The sequence below is a fragment of the Falco punctatus genome (assembly GCF_963210335.1).
Source record: "Falco punctatus genome assembly, chromosome: 2".
Lineage (NCBI taxonomy): Eukaryota > Metazoa > Chordata > Aves > Falconiformes > Falconidae > Falco > Falco punctatus.
The window spans coordinates 86,607,152-86,619,375 of record NC_137581.1 but is presented as its reverse complement, the minus strand read 5'-3'; the positions used below and the strand labels follow the sequence as shown (position 1 = coordinate 86,619,375).

The 12,224-nt window shown below is 36.2% G+C and overlaps 1 long non-coding RNA gene across 1 annotated transcript in view; it reads left to right on the top strand.

Moving 5' to 3' along the window:
• LOC308059769 overlaps positions 1–12,224 on the top strand; it is a 43,941-nt gene extending 31,717 nt beyond the window's left edge. The window contains exon 2 of the long non-coding RNA XR_013926396.1: positions 1–12,224. This exon is cut by the window's left edge and continues 28,905 nt beyond it. This is a non-coding gene — a long non-coding RNA (uncharacterized lncRNA).

The following is a 12,224-nucleotide window of genomic DNA, read 5'->3' as shown; positions in this document are numbered from 1 at the left end:
GATGACACCAAAATGAGCGGTGCAGTTAATACACTAGTGGGAAGAGAAAATGCGAAGGAAGTTGGCTGGCTTCAATGAAAAGAATTAGGTTTCACTTAACACTGTGGTGAAAACCAAAGTTATGTTGAAGTATGTGGAAAAGATTCCTCCCTAGGATTCTCTGTGGCAGGTAACTTGCTCCTCACCCAAACATCCATCATGTTCCCTAGAACCCACTTCTTGTCATCCCAGATGTTGCTGTTTCTGTCATGTTCAACTCCTGCCTTAAGGTTTTCCTGCTGCTTAAGTTAGGAGGTAAATAAGACCTCTCTTGGGGGCCAGATGAAAAAGAGTTTGCCTGCTTTGTGATGCATTTGTATCTTACCAGAGGGTAATAAGAGCTCCACATATAATGCTAGAAAACCCTTCTTTCCTGAAAGGGCATGATGTCGAGCCTTTTGGTACCCCTTTCTTGAGAGGGTCTTTTTAAGATAAATTTACACCTACAGGTTTCCTTTCATTTAGATCTGATAACTGATTTCATCAGGTCATCAACTCATATCTCGGTTCCTTTGTCCTGTAATACTGGGGATGTCCGTTATATTAAAAAAACAAAAAAGCTCTTTGAAAATCACAACAAATTAAATTGGTATTACAGCACGTTGAAGTACTTTGGTTAAACTTGTAATCCATTAAAAGTTTTTCCATGCATCATTTTAGCAGAGCTTAATTTTAAAAGTTAATAAGAAAGTTAACACTCCAAGTCACCCTTACACTACCCACACCATTATTTCTTTGAAACTTCTGATATACAACACTGTGCATGTGCTCATGCATTCTCAGCTGTCCTGTTAATCTTTTTATATTTCTTATTGATGCTGTAGAGATCTCTGATGGATGCAACACCAACTTCTAATTTCTATTTAAGTACAATTCTTCCTCTTAGCTATTATACTTCATTGCAAGATGAACATATGTATGATATTTCAAAAACTCTTCATGGTGTGAAAAATACAGAGGTACTTAGCTTTCTTGAATTATCTGGGAAATGTAGTCATTGAACAGGTAATACAAGGAAATGAAAGAATAAGACTATTAGATTTACAGTAAATACTGTAACTTGATCTAATTATGCTTAGAATCTACTGTTTGTAAGGAATTTGCCTTTGTGATAGGACTTTATGGCTCATGTGGCTTTTGAAGAATCCCTCACAGCTGACTGAGTTTCCAATTCCTTCACTTCGTTTGTCCAAATGCTGATGGGTTTCTATCGATTTTTTAATGAATTTTTATGTGACCAAAATGAATGCTACTCCCTCTCAAAAGCCTTTAAAGCCAACAGTGAAATCTTAACAAGAATTGTGATCTTTGTACTGAAGGCAAGAAACGTTTTAACTGTGGTCAAGGATCCAAACAAGTATTCTATAGTAAAAAAACTTTTGAATTCCGTACACGGTTGATCTTTGTATAAGTGTTGTACAGTGCAAATAACTTTTCAGGGGCTTGTGATGATGGAGTTCCAAAAGTGCTACTCTGGTCTTGTCGTACTTCTGAGGATGAAGTTACAGTGTTGCCTCTTAGCTTCTCTAATGCGGTGGGTACAGTTCTGAAATTGCTGTTCTTGGAAATCGCTATATTAATGCATTAAAAAATGTATTCAATAGCATAATGAATCCATCTTGCAAAATGAAATTCTGGATTACTTTCTTCAAAGACTGCCTGAAGATTTTTTTGGAGGCATCCAAACATCCCAAAAGCATTTTCAGGGCTATCAGAGAGTGAGGTATTCCTGAAATGTTCAGAAAGGCAAAAGTCTCAAGTGTGTTTAAATACTTCTTGTTTGTGGCGCAAGCATGCATTCCACACAGCATTCTCCATGTGAGCTAAATATAGAACAAGGTTTGCCTTTGGGTCTCAGGAGTAGGTACTAGTACATATTTTTCTGATGTCTAAAGAGAAGAATATGTAAACTAGCCTTTTCTAAAGCAGGACCATTAACAGAGTTCCTTCCCACTGATCCCACTTACTTAGTTCACATATTGTAGGAATGTACCATTTATGTGTCTTGGGTCAACTTTGGTTAAAAGCAGACAAACAGTTAGAAGTGACTGAGATGGGGAAATGCTAAGCAGACTGGTGATCAAATTTAGGGTGATTGCTTAATTTTTACTTTTATGTTCTCAAGGAAACAGGTTAAAATGCAGGTGGAGTGACAGTTGATAATGGAATATCAAATTATAGCCAAATTTATTCTACTATAATGCATGTTACTGTATAAGCTCACGGAGCTAACTCATGATGTCCAAGTCCTAAATTCCTCAAAAAATTTGTGTGCTGCCAAGCTGGTTTGGATCATCCACTCTAGAAACTGATCATGACAGCTTTAATGTGGAAAGTGCTGTTATATCAACATGCCTCCAGTAGAAATAGCCTTGACTGCTTTCTGTGCTACATAGTAGTGATACAAACAGTAGTACTCCTTTTAGAAGAAAGAAGTGTTGAGAGTCCTTTGGTCACAGCTTGCAGTACTTCTGAAGGACAGCAGAGATGAATTAGAATTCTTTTCATTCTCATGAATTAATTGAAATAATTGCTTGTTAGCCTGCTGACCATTTGGTATAGGAGTGTGATAGTTTTAAAACATTTTGCTAAAAACAAAATGACCTGTTTGTCTTTTACAAGGTCTGAATGCTTATTTACTTACTGTTGTAATTGCTTACTGTTGTTGATAGGCTATGCATCCATGCAGGTTTTGTCATTAGGATTATGTTACAGCAATTTATTTTCTTTCAATGTGTAAAAAATGAAGTAATTTTACTGTGTGCAGGCCTTGATCAAGTATAGCCTCTGTATTTTGCTGTGAGGCTGCATATCCTTATCTTTCAATTGGTTATATGTTCACTGATAAACTATTCCTGCAAGTAGCACTGTCCTTCACAACTCACCTGTTCCTATTTCTGTTACTCACATATATAACATCAACAAACACTCTTTTGCCAGGGTCGTACCATTCTCATGGTGCTAGCCTCATTAGTTTCTGTTATATCAGGTACTGCCTGTTGTTAATCACCTTAGAATAGGTCTTTCTCTGCTGTGGTAGGGTATAAAAGCAGATTACCTTTCATTTTAAGGACAGGTAATGCTATTTATTTGAAATAAATAGAGTCACATTATTTTTTCCAATTTGTATGTAATGTCATTTCATTCTAAGTTATTTTCAGTTGAAAACTTTAGGATCAACAGGAAGTTAACATAGCTTTGTTGATTTCAGTGGAAGTACATCAGTTTGCAAACAAATGAGGATCTTTTTGTTACACTGCCATATCTCAATACTAAAACTCTTGTATTCTCAATACAATACCTATTTTATTGTCAGAACCAGCCCTAATGACGGTGGTGGAGGAAGTCAAATGTAAGTAAAAATCTAGTGGTTCCTGAAGGGTTGTTTAAATATATATATATATTACAAACAAGACAGGAAATCATAAATAGATTGTAAGTATCCTCTTTGGTCTTTGAAAATGAATGCTGAACACTGTTTCAGTAATGTGTGAAACAAAAATTGTGTCTCAGTTTTAAAAAAAGTTTTTCTTAAATTTCTTTGTGTAGCTTCCTCTGAGAAGGCAACTGAGCAGCTGCTGAACCAAACTTCTGAAAAGGAGGGAAAAAATAGGTGAGGACATATATCAACCTATTTAAAATAAAGGGATTGGATGTGTGTTCTTCAATATGCTGAGAAGGGTGACTGACAAAGATATGTAGGTATCAAAATGTTTTGAGAGTTATTCTACAGCTAAAGTTGCATTTCAGAATAGGCTTTTTGTGAAGCAAAAAACTAGTTCTTGAAAATCCTTTATTGTGAATTTTCATGCAGAACTATGGCATTAGAAAGGAATAGCAAAACAGCTTTTTCATTACCTCAGGGAGACTTTACATGCAACTCTTGTTGGTCCATACATTTCCAGACAGTCATTGGGGTTTTTTTCCAAGCTAGTCACAACATCTGCTTTATCCATTCCCATCAGTAGGTCTGAAGTCTTCACTAAGCATTAAAAATGTCTAAAAATTAATATATAAAATATTCTATTTCTAAGCTTTCAAAGTTACTGGCACAGAATCTACCTGCAAAGAGCAGTAATGTCAAAGTCTCATAACAGCATGTTTCCTTCACACTGCAAAGCAATCTTAATATGACCATTACATTTTAGGCATTTCCTCTCCCATTCAGTCTTCTCAACATGCTATGGTGCCAGATTCCTCAGCAGCTGGTGAAAATAGCTTGCTAAGGATAGCATGATGATAAGACTGAGTAAGGAGAGATAAGACTATATGTAGATTTTTTTCTAAGATAAATCATGTGTTGTGGTCAGAAGAAAGGATATGTTTAACCAGGTGGTTTAACTTCATTGCTTTGCTTTTGCAAGTCTGAATAAATACTCTCAACTTCAAAACTATGTGTATAGACTCTCAGCCATTGGAGAGAAAGAAGAGAGCAGCTGCCAAGAAAATTTCCATTAATCTGCAGGTAAATAAAATTCCTTTGTTTAAAAACCTTTTCTGAGATTTTTAATAATAGCCTTGCAATCAGGAAAGATCACTGACCTAATGCTTTTATCCAAGTGAAAGCAGAAGCTGAGCTTCAGCAGTTCTGCATTTTGCAAGAATTCTCTCAAAGCAGAGAAAATCAAAATTAGCATTGTTCAGCTTCTGCTGTAGCTGCGATCCTGTGAGCAAGAAGGAAGATTTTATTAGACATTTTAAGGGTGAGTGAAATCACAGTTTGAGCAATGAGTAGGGCAGGTGCAAGAAAGGATTGGAATCCTATGGAGAACGATTATTGAGCATCCCTCTGTTCTGAAAATTAGGAAGAGAAAACTGAGGCTAGACCAGAGAATATATGGGTTTTCTGGGGGTGAAAACGTGAGAAAAGTTGCAGTGCCTGAGACTGACAAACTGTGAGTTGCAAAAATAAATTTAGACCTGTTACCTACACCTTTCCTCCATTATTTGTTCTCCTATAAATTAAAGATTTTATTCTATGTGGAACTGACAGGTATTGTAAAACAAATTACCTGAAGCACATAGACTGAGAAAATGAAACATTCATTTACCCTTAATAATCACATTGTAAATGAATGGAAATCTCATTTAATGAATCTATTTCCTGTCAAATCTACTGTGGAAGATCCCTGGGCAAGGTGAACTAAATAAATGTGTTTGCATAAGCCATACCAGGGTTTTCTATGAATTCCATGTGATGTTTATTCAGCAAACAGGCCAAGTAGCTTTTCTGCATTATCAGTGCACCCAGTCTGTGTAGCTCACTTTCATCAGTATGCAGTTCCAAGATTCCTGTGACTTTGGACAGATTTTTATGCCTGCTTCAAGCTTTGGCCTTCCAACCGTTGCCCGTTCATAAGCCTAGTTAAACACAAAAGGTTCTGGCAAAAAGGCAAAAATTCCATAACAAAATTTATTGCCAAAGTGTAAAGTATGAGAGTGAAGCTTCAGTCATCAATGAATGGGTCACAGCTGGAACTGTTCACTCAAGGAACTGAGGCCAAGGAGGTTTAAACTTTTTACAGTTGTCTGAGAGGGGGTAATATTGCAGAGGAGAGAAACTTGTGGAACAGAACTAGGCAGCAGAATATTTCCTGGTTTTATGGGCTACATGTCATCAGAGATCCAACAATAATGAAGATAAAACCAATAGTCACATCAGTAAAGTCACAGATGTCTTACACCGGTGAAAACTGTATCATCTATTTTGATCTATCCACTGAGATTTATTAATTTTTAAGTTCAGTATGAGCTCTGAAGCTTTTTGTGGGCTCCGGCTCAGAGACTTGCAATACTTTTCTTTGTGTGACAGTTTATTTTTATATTGGTGGCTGTTGCTGATTTTCTTTTTGATTTGTCAGTCTTTGTTTTACGTTATTTAATCCATGAGGTCATTGAATTGGAGTCCAGAGTTTGTGTGAGAACCGAAGATCCTCAGATGCATGCAGCTGTAATGGAAATCATTTTGAGTTAAAGGAATTGAAACATAGGTTGCTTAATTGAGTGGGAGTGAAAAATAATATAAACAGAATTACAACAGTCAGGAACCAGGAACAACTGCTGGTCTGGAGAGCTGCCCAGCCCTTTCCTTAGGTGTTCCCATCTTTAGGTGAGGATACCCAAAATAGCTGTGACAGTCAGTACCTAAGTGGAAGAAAATTACTTAAAATCTTATTTCTTAATGTCTTCTTTAAATAACTTTTTTTTTTTTCCCATTGAAAATACTTAGGCTTACCTTTTCAACTTTGTCATTAAAACCAAAGACCTGATATCTGATTAAGAACTATAATTTCTCTCTTAACAGAAAATTCTGGGGAAAGAATATGTTGAGTTCTCCTCTCCAAATGCTATTACTGCTCTTCTTCAACCTTGGAATTTGAGATCCAGGGGGGATGAATTTTGAGAAGAAAAAGGGAGAAGGAAAGCATAATGTTTCAATACACTTAAAAACGTTTTATTTATCATGATAAAAGCACTCTATAAACTTGAGACTTTCTTGACTCACTCACACATCTCCAGTTAATACAATTTATTGCTGTGTTGTCTCTCATTCAGACCAGGTGCTGGCACAATACCACGCACTCAGAATCTAACAAACCGGTCATGAAAACAGTAGGTCAAATTTTTCAAAGTTTCTCTTACCCTGGAATGAGTGTATAAACTTCCTTTTTCCTCAGTGCCTGATAATAGCAGTCAAGTGAATATAATTTTTCTTGTATTTATTCTTTTCTGAAAACCATAATTGGCATAAAGGCAGTTAAAGTGCTTCTTTCTGAGCAGTACAGTCATTACCACTTTTAAAGGAATGTTATGTTTAACTTCTAATTGTTCCATTCTGATATAATTATTCTCAAGGTAGTAAAATCCCCTGCTTGTGAAGACAAAGTTCAATGTTAACAGCTGTCTTAATATGATGGAAAATTCAGGTTTTATTACAACATAAGCCTAGTGTTCTGAAGCGTAGGCAATCCACAGAAGAGTAATCCTGCCACACAAGCTCCAGGAGAGGGAAGTTTCCAAAATATGAGCTAGAATCATAGGGAGCTGATTGTAATAGGGCGGGCCTGCCCATTTCTCCTTATAAGCAAATGTGGTATAGATTTGAAGGCTTTATTTGGCAGGATGCTCAGGCCTCGCATTCCTGTTGATTTCAGCAGAACTAGTAGATCTTCCACACTGTGTACAGTTGAGATAGTATCACTTAAAAGGCTGAAATTCTATGGAGATTTTTATTGCTTAGTGTGATACTCTACAGATCCCTTGCCCAGTCTTCATAGTAGCTCTAGCAACTATATGAAATGATACAGTTGATAAATTATATCCTCAAAATAATATTTTCTGATTTTTTTTCAATGTTCACTTTAGATTTTTGGAATTAACATTACACAGTCATTCCTTCTTATTATCTGTGAAGTATTAGAAATATATAAATCCAAGAATGCTGAAAATCTGAAGATTCCTATCACAAGAGCTTTTATGGTTTTCTTGTCACGTGCTAGGTGATGAAAATCTTTGACCTTCCTGTCATGGAGAAGTCAGCTTGCCAAAAAAACAATAATACCTTTACAACAGCACCTTTAGCAGTGTTGTAATGATGTTCTTTTGACTTTGGTGTGGGGAATTCTTTTTGTTGATGTAAGTGAAGTTTGTGAAGATTATGTGATGAATGTATGTTAATAATCCACGCTAATAATAGCATGATTTATTGTTTAGACAGTATCCTCACCTTTCTATGTATAATAACAATCAAACAACTGAGCCCCAAACATCATTTGGCCTTGATTGATGTTAACGGTTCCTTTTCTTAATTTAATTATTCTTAATATATTTTCTTAATATAATTTTAATTGTGCTAACAGTCTAAGAAATATGAAAATCAAAACTAACAACTTGCATTACGACTACATTTATGTCTTTTAATGAAATATAAAATCAGTGTGTGAAAAGTGCAAGAAAACTTGTAAAGCATCCTATTTACATTACCATATATGTTATCCAATTTTCAGAAAAGTTCATAAATGCAGTTAAGTGCAACCATTTGACAGCTGCGAACAGCATAGAGTTGCAAATGTTTATGGCTGACTATTACATTGTCAGTCAGAGAATAGGCATGACAAAGTTCTTCTGCTACTTATAGAAATTAATACAAAAACAGTAGAAATTCCCTTTAGTTGCTAATAACACAGGTAATTAAGATTCTGTATGATGTCCCAGAGTCTTGGCCAGAACAGACTTTTTGTGGTAGTATAACAGTGGTATAACAGTGAACTCCTGAACAGCTTACTCGTCAAGTGAGCTGCTACGTAATAAGTAAATGGCATCACTCAGAAAGTAATTCAACTAAATTGTGTTAGCTTTCTGGAACCGTCTTGCACATTTCCACATAGGGTTTCTTGTAACCAGTGAAACTAAGAGGGGAGCAGTCTGCCAAGGAAGCACTATAAGTAAGAATTTCATAGTAATAGTACAATCTTCATATTCAAGAGAGATACAGAGAGAAGAAAACACAAAAGATAAAGTCTAAAGGAGTAAAAAAAATTGTTTAAGCTTGTTCCTGTTTTCAATTAACTTCTTAAAAACTATAAGTAAAACTGACAAAAGATGCTGGAGGTATTTAACTAAAAACTGTAAAGATACTGAAATGGAAAATGATAGGAGTCCTTTTATATGTATACAATTAATCTTCATTTTTCAATCAAGTACGTGGGGAAAAAATATTGCCTATGATTAAAACAAACTTTCTGGTGAGATTTTCCGTCTTCTCTGAACCCCACTGAATGATTTAACTATGGGATCCAAACTGGGTCAAACTCTTCCCACAGTTGTGGGATTTTCTGGAGCTTTCCAAAGATACTGCATACTGCTGCCAAGAAAAGGATAAATGATATTATTAAAGATCTTCTTCTGGTTTTAGATCACAAATATAATTTTGAAGCTCTTCATTATCTATTTTGCTAGTACGCTGAATGAATTACGGCTGAAAGTGCTATGTATAAAGAACTCCTGCTCTTGAAGGTAAGATGACACAGCAGGCAAAGGTCCAAATTAATCTCAAAGGGTTCTAGAACTTCATTTTGTGGGGATCTGACAGTCAGATTGTAGCTTGCTATTATATTACTGCTCATCATCTGGGTCAATGTAACTGCATGATACCCTTTGATACCCTTTCTTTATTTAGGACAAACCTCTGATACTTAAGTTGAGTGGTACAATTGGGATGAGCTCACACCTCACGTAAGCATGAAGTGAAATTCATCTCAAATAAAAGGTAGACAATCAGAGTAATTTAGGCTACCCTCAAAGAGAGCCAGCGCAGAGAGGCACCCTTGCCATGATTCATCTCGTCCTAGACTGCTGTCCCAGGATAAGCATGATGAACTCAATCTGAAAAACTTCATGGTGAGCTACTGTAAGTCATTCATGTGCCTGAGCCCTCAAACAGTTCTTCAAACTGGTCTGCAGCTGGCAGGATGAGTAAATTCCACCAGAAGAACTCATCTGTCATACAATTGGTATCATGCTCTGTTCTCCAAGTGTCCCTTCAACATTGTATTGGAGTGGACAGAGGTGGCTTAATGAGTTATTTCTGGCATCTGAAGTTACTTCTGTCATATGGTAGATGTAGCCAGACATTTGTAGGAGGATGTCCACCTACCCAATACGCATGTACTGTCTCATCATGTATTGAACTTCTGTCTCTTGATGCAACTGTTCTCCTTTGTCTTTGTCCAATTACAATAAGGAAAACAATGTTTTGCCTACCGACCTTACGCCTAAAGTATTTAATCTTTGTCTGTGGCCTTTCTTTTTTCTTAATATATTAGCAGGATCATTCTGAAAGTCATAGGACAAGTTCTGACAATTATCAGCTACCCTTTTAAAGTGAAGATGACTAGCTATTCACACAAAGAAGAGATGTTGCCATATTAGAAAAGCTAACTAGAGAGAAAACTCTTCACTCAGTAACACATGACTACAGTGAGAGATTTAAAGCTTGATGAAGAACCTGATGCAGCAATTATGTTTTATGTTGTGCAGCAGGTCAAACTACATGATCATCACGGTCCCCTCAGGTCTCAAAATCTATACGTCTTTATTCTGCTTATTATTCTCTATCGGAAGTGGATTTCTCTAAAAGTTATTAAGCTGCCAAACTAATTGATGAGGTTTAGGTTAATCAAGGAGTTTGAGCTGTTACAGGAAATGGAAGTAGCCTGCATTAGATCAAACAGATTGTGGCAGCTTGGAGGAATTTACTCAGAAAGAAAAAGAAGAAACCTATGAAAAACAGTGAGCCACCAGGAATATGTGAAGGAGAGGGAATAGAAGCCTGACAAAGAGAAATGGGAAAGGAAGAGAGCAGATATTTATTTAGCTGTGGTACAGAGCTTTCTGTGTCAGTTAGACACAACCATGGCTGCACGAGCCTAAATTAAGCTGACATTGCATGTGCTGGGCTATTATTTGGTCTTTAATTAATACTATTTCTATAATTATTATAGTTCTGGTATTTATGGAAAGAAGCTAGATTTTTTCCAAACCTAGAAATGTTAGAAATTTTTAGCATCATATATTTTGGTTTACTTTATGAAGATCTACAAGGCATATGGTAAGAAAAGCATGTAATCTATCCTCTGAATTTATCTCTGGTTCCCTGTGAAGAAGGTTAGAAATATCTGATAATCTAAGAGTCTAGTTTGTGTTTAATTTCTTTCTGCCACACTGACTGCAAGAGTCAACTTAGCCTTGAGAAGCAGATTTACACATCTCTAAGCCAGTAATTGGCTAATGATAGTCTAAACACTGATACCTGTGGAGCACAGGAGTGCCAAGAAGGGGTCTTACATTCTCCACTTGAAAAGGGAACATATACCCGCAGTTTTCCAGGGATGGGACTCTGAAGAATACATGGTAGCCGCAGAGCAATCACCTGATCATGAGCTAGCAACCTCCCTTGTGAGGTTTTCAGCAATTTCAAACCTTAGCTTCAGGGTGAATTCATCTAGAAACCATTCTTCCTTATCTTCTATGCTCAAGCCTCTCATGTCCTTGCTCACCTGAATCTGCAATATATTCTCCCTATTAGCCTTTCCTGCATTTATTTCATCCTAATAAACTTGTGGAAAATAGGTTTCTAATGTGCACTGAATCAACAAAAATAGAAGGCCTATCCAGCCTGTTACCAGTTTTTTCATAGTTGGGATCCCAGAGCAGCACAGGATTTAAGAACACACTTGCAATGCACCTGCTTCTACTATCTTTTCTAACCAAAGAACTGAATTATGGATGAACAGAGTCTGAAGCATTTAAGGTTAAAATATGTACTATAAATCATACACCAACCAATGACCCCAAACTGAATACATAGCTGAATTAATTTTGGCTTCATGTGACGTCAGCATGGCATGCTGGATGACTTACAGCCTTGCATTCACTCTGGGGCTATCTGTTATCTAGTATGTCTTACTCCATTTTCAGTTTCAGGCAGGCAAATTGACCATGTATACTTGCTTGTGTCAGTAGCTAATTTTAGGTAGCTAGTCTAATTGACGATGTTATGGTCCTTTAGCTTGTCAAATAGAAATTCACATTTTTTGATTAATGTGATTCATTTATATTAAATTTTACTTGACAGGATGACAATGTGTAATATAGAATACAAGGATGACAGGGTTCTCCATCTCCTCCGTCACATTTCATTATGAATGGTCTAGTCAAGGCTGTGGCCTACAATATCTTACCTGCAATATGATAAGATCTGAACAGTATTTCAGCCATATATGGTCTATACAGTATGTTCTCACAGGTGGCTATATGCTTTCAGAAGAGTGACAAGTTAAAACAGGTTTCTTACATTTGTAACCCTTATAAATAACTGGCTTTGTGACATTCTGATATGATTGAAAAATTACTGAGAAAATGTAGAAGAAAAAGAGAAAATCCTTGAAGGAAAGCTAAACAAACTTTAGCTGTTACAAAATAACAAAAATATTTTGGATGGGGAAAATATACAAGGAAGGATAATACTAACACATTAGTTGGTGGAGGAGAGAATCAGTTAGGTGGGAAAAATGGAACGGTAGCCAGAAGCTGAAAAATGTGTCAAGAAATAAAAACATGACATCAAATAAAAGAGCATGTGTAGCTTTGGCACAAATTAAAAAAAAGCAAAAAAAAAAAAACAA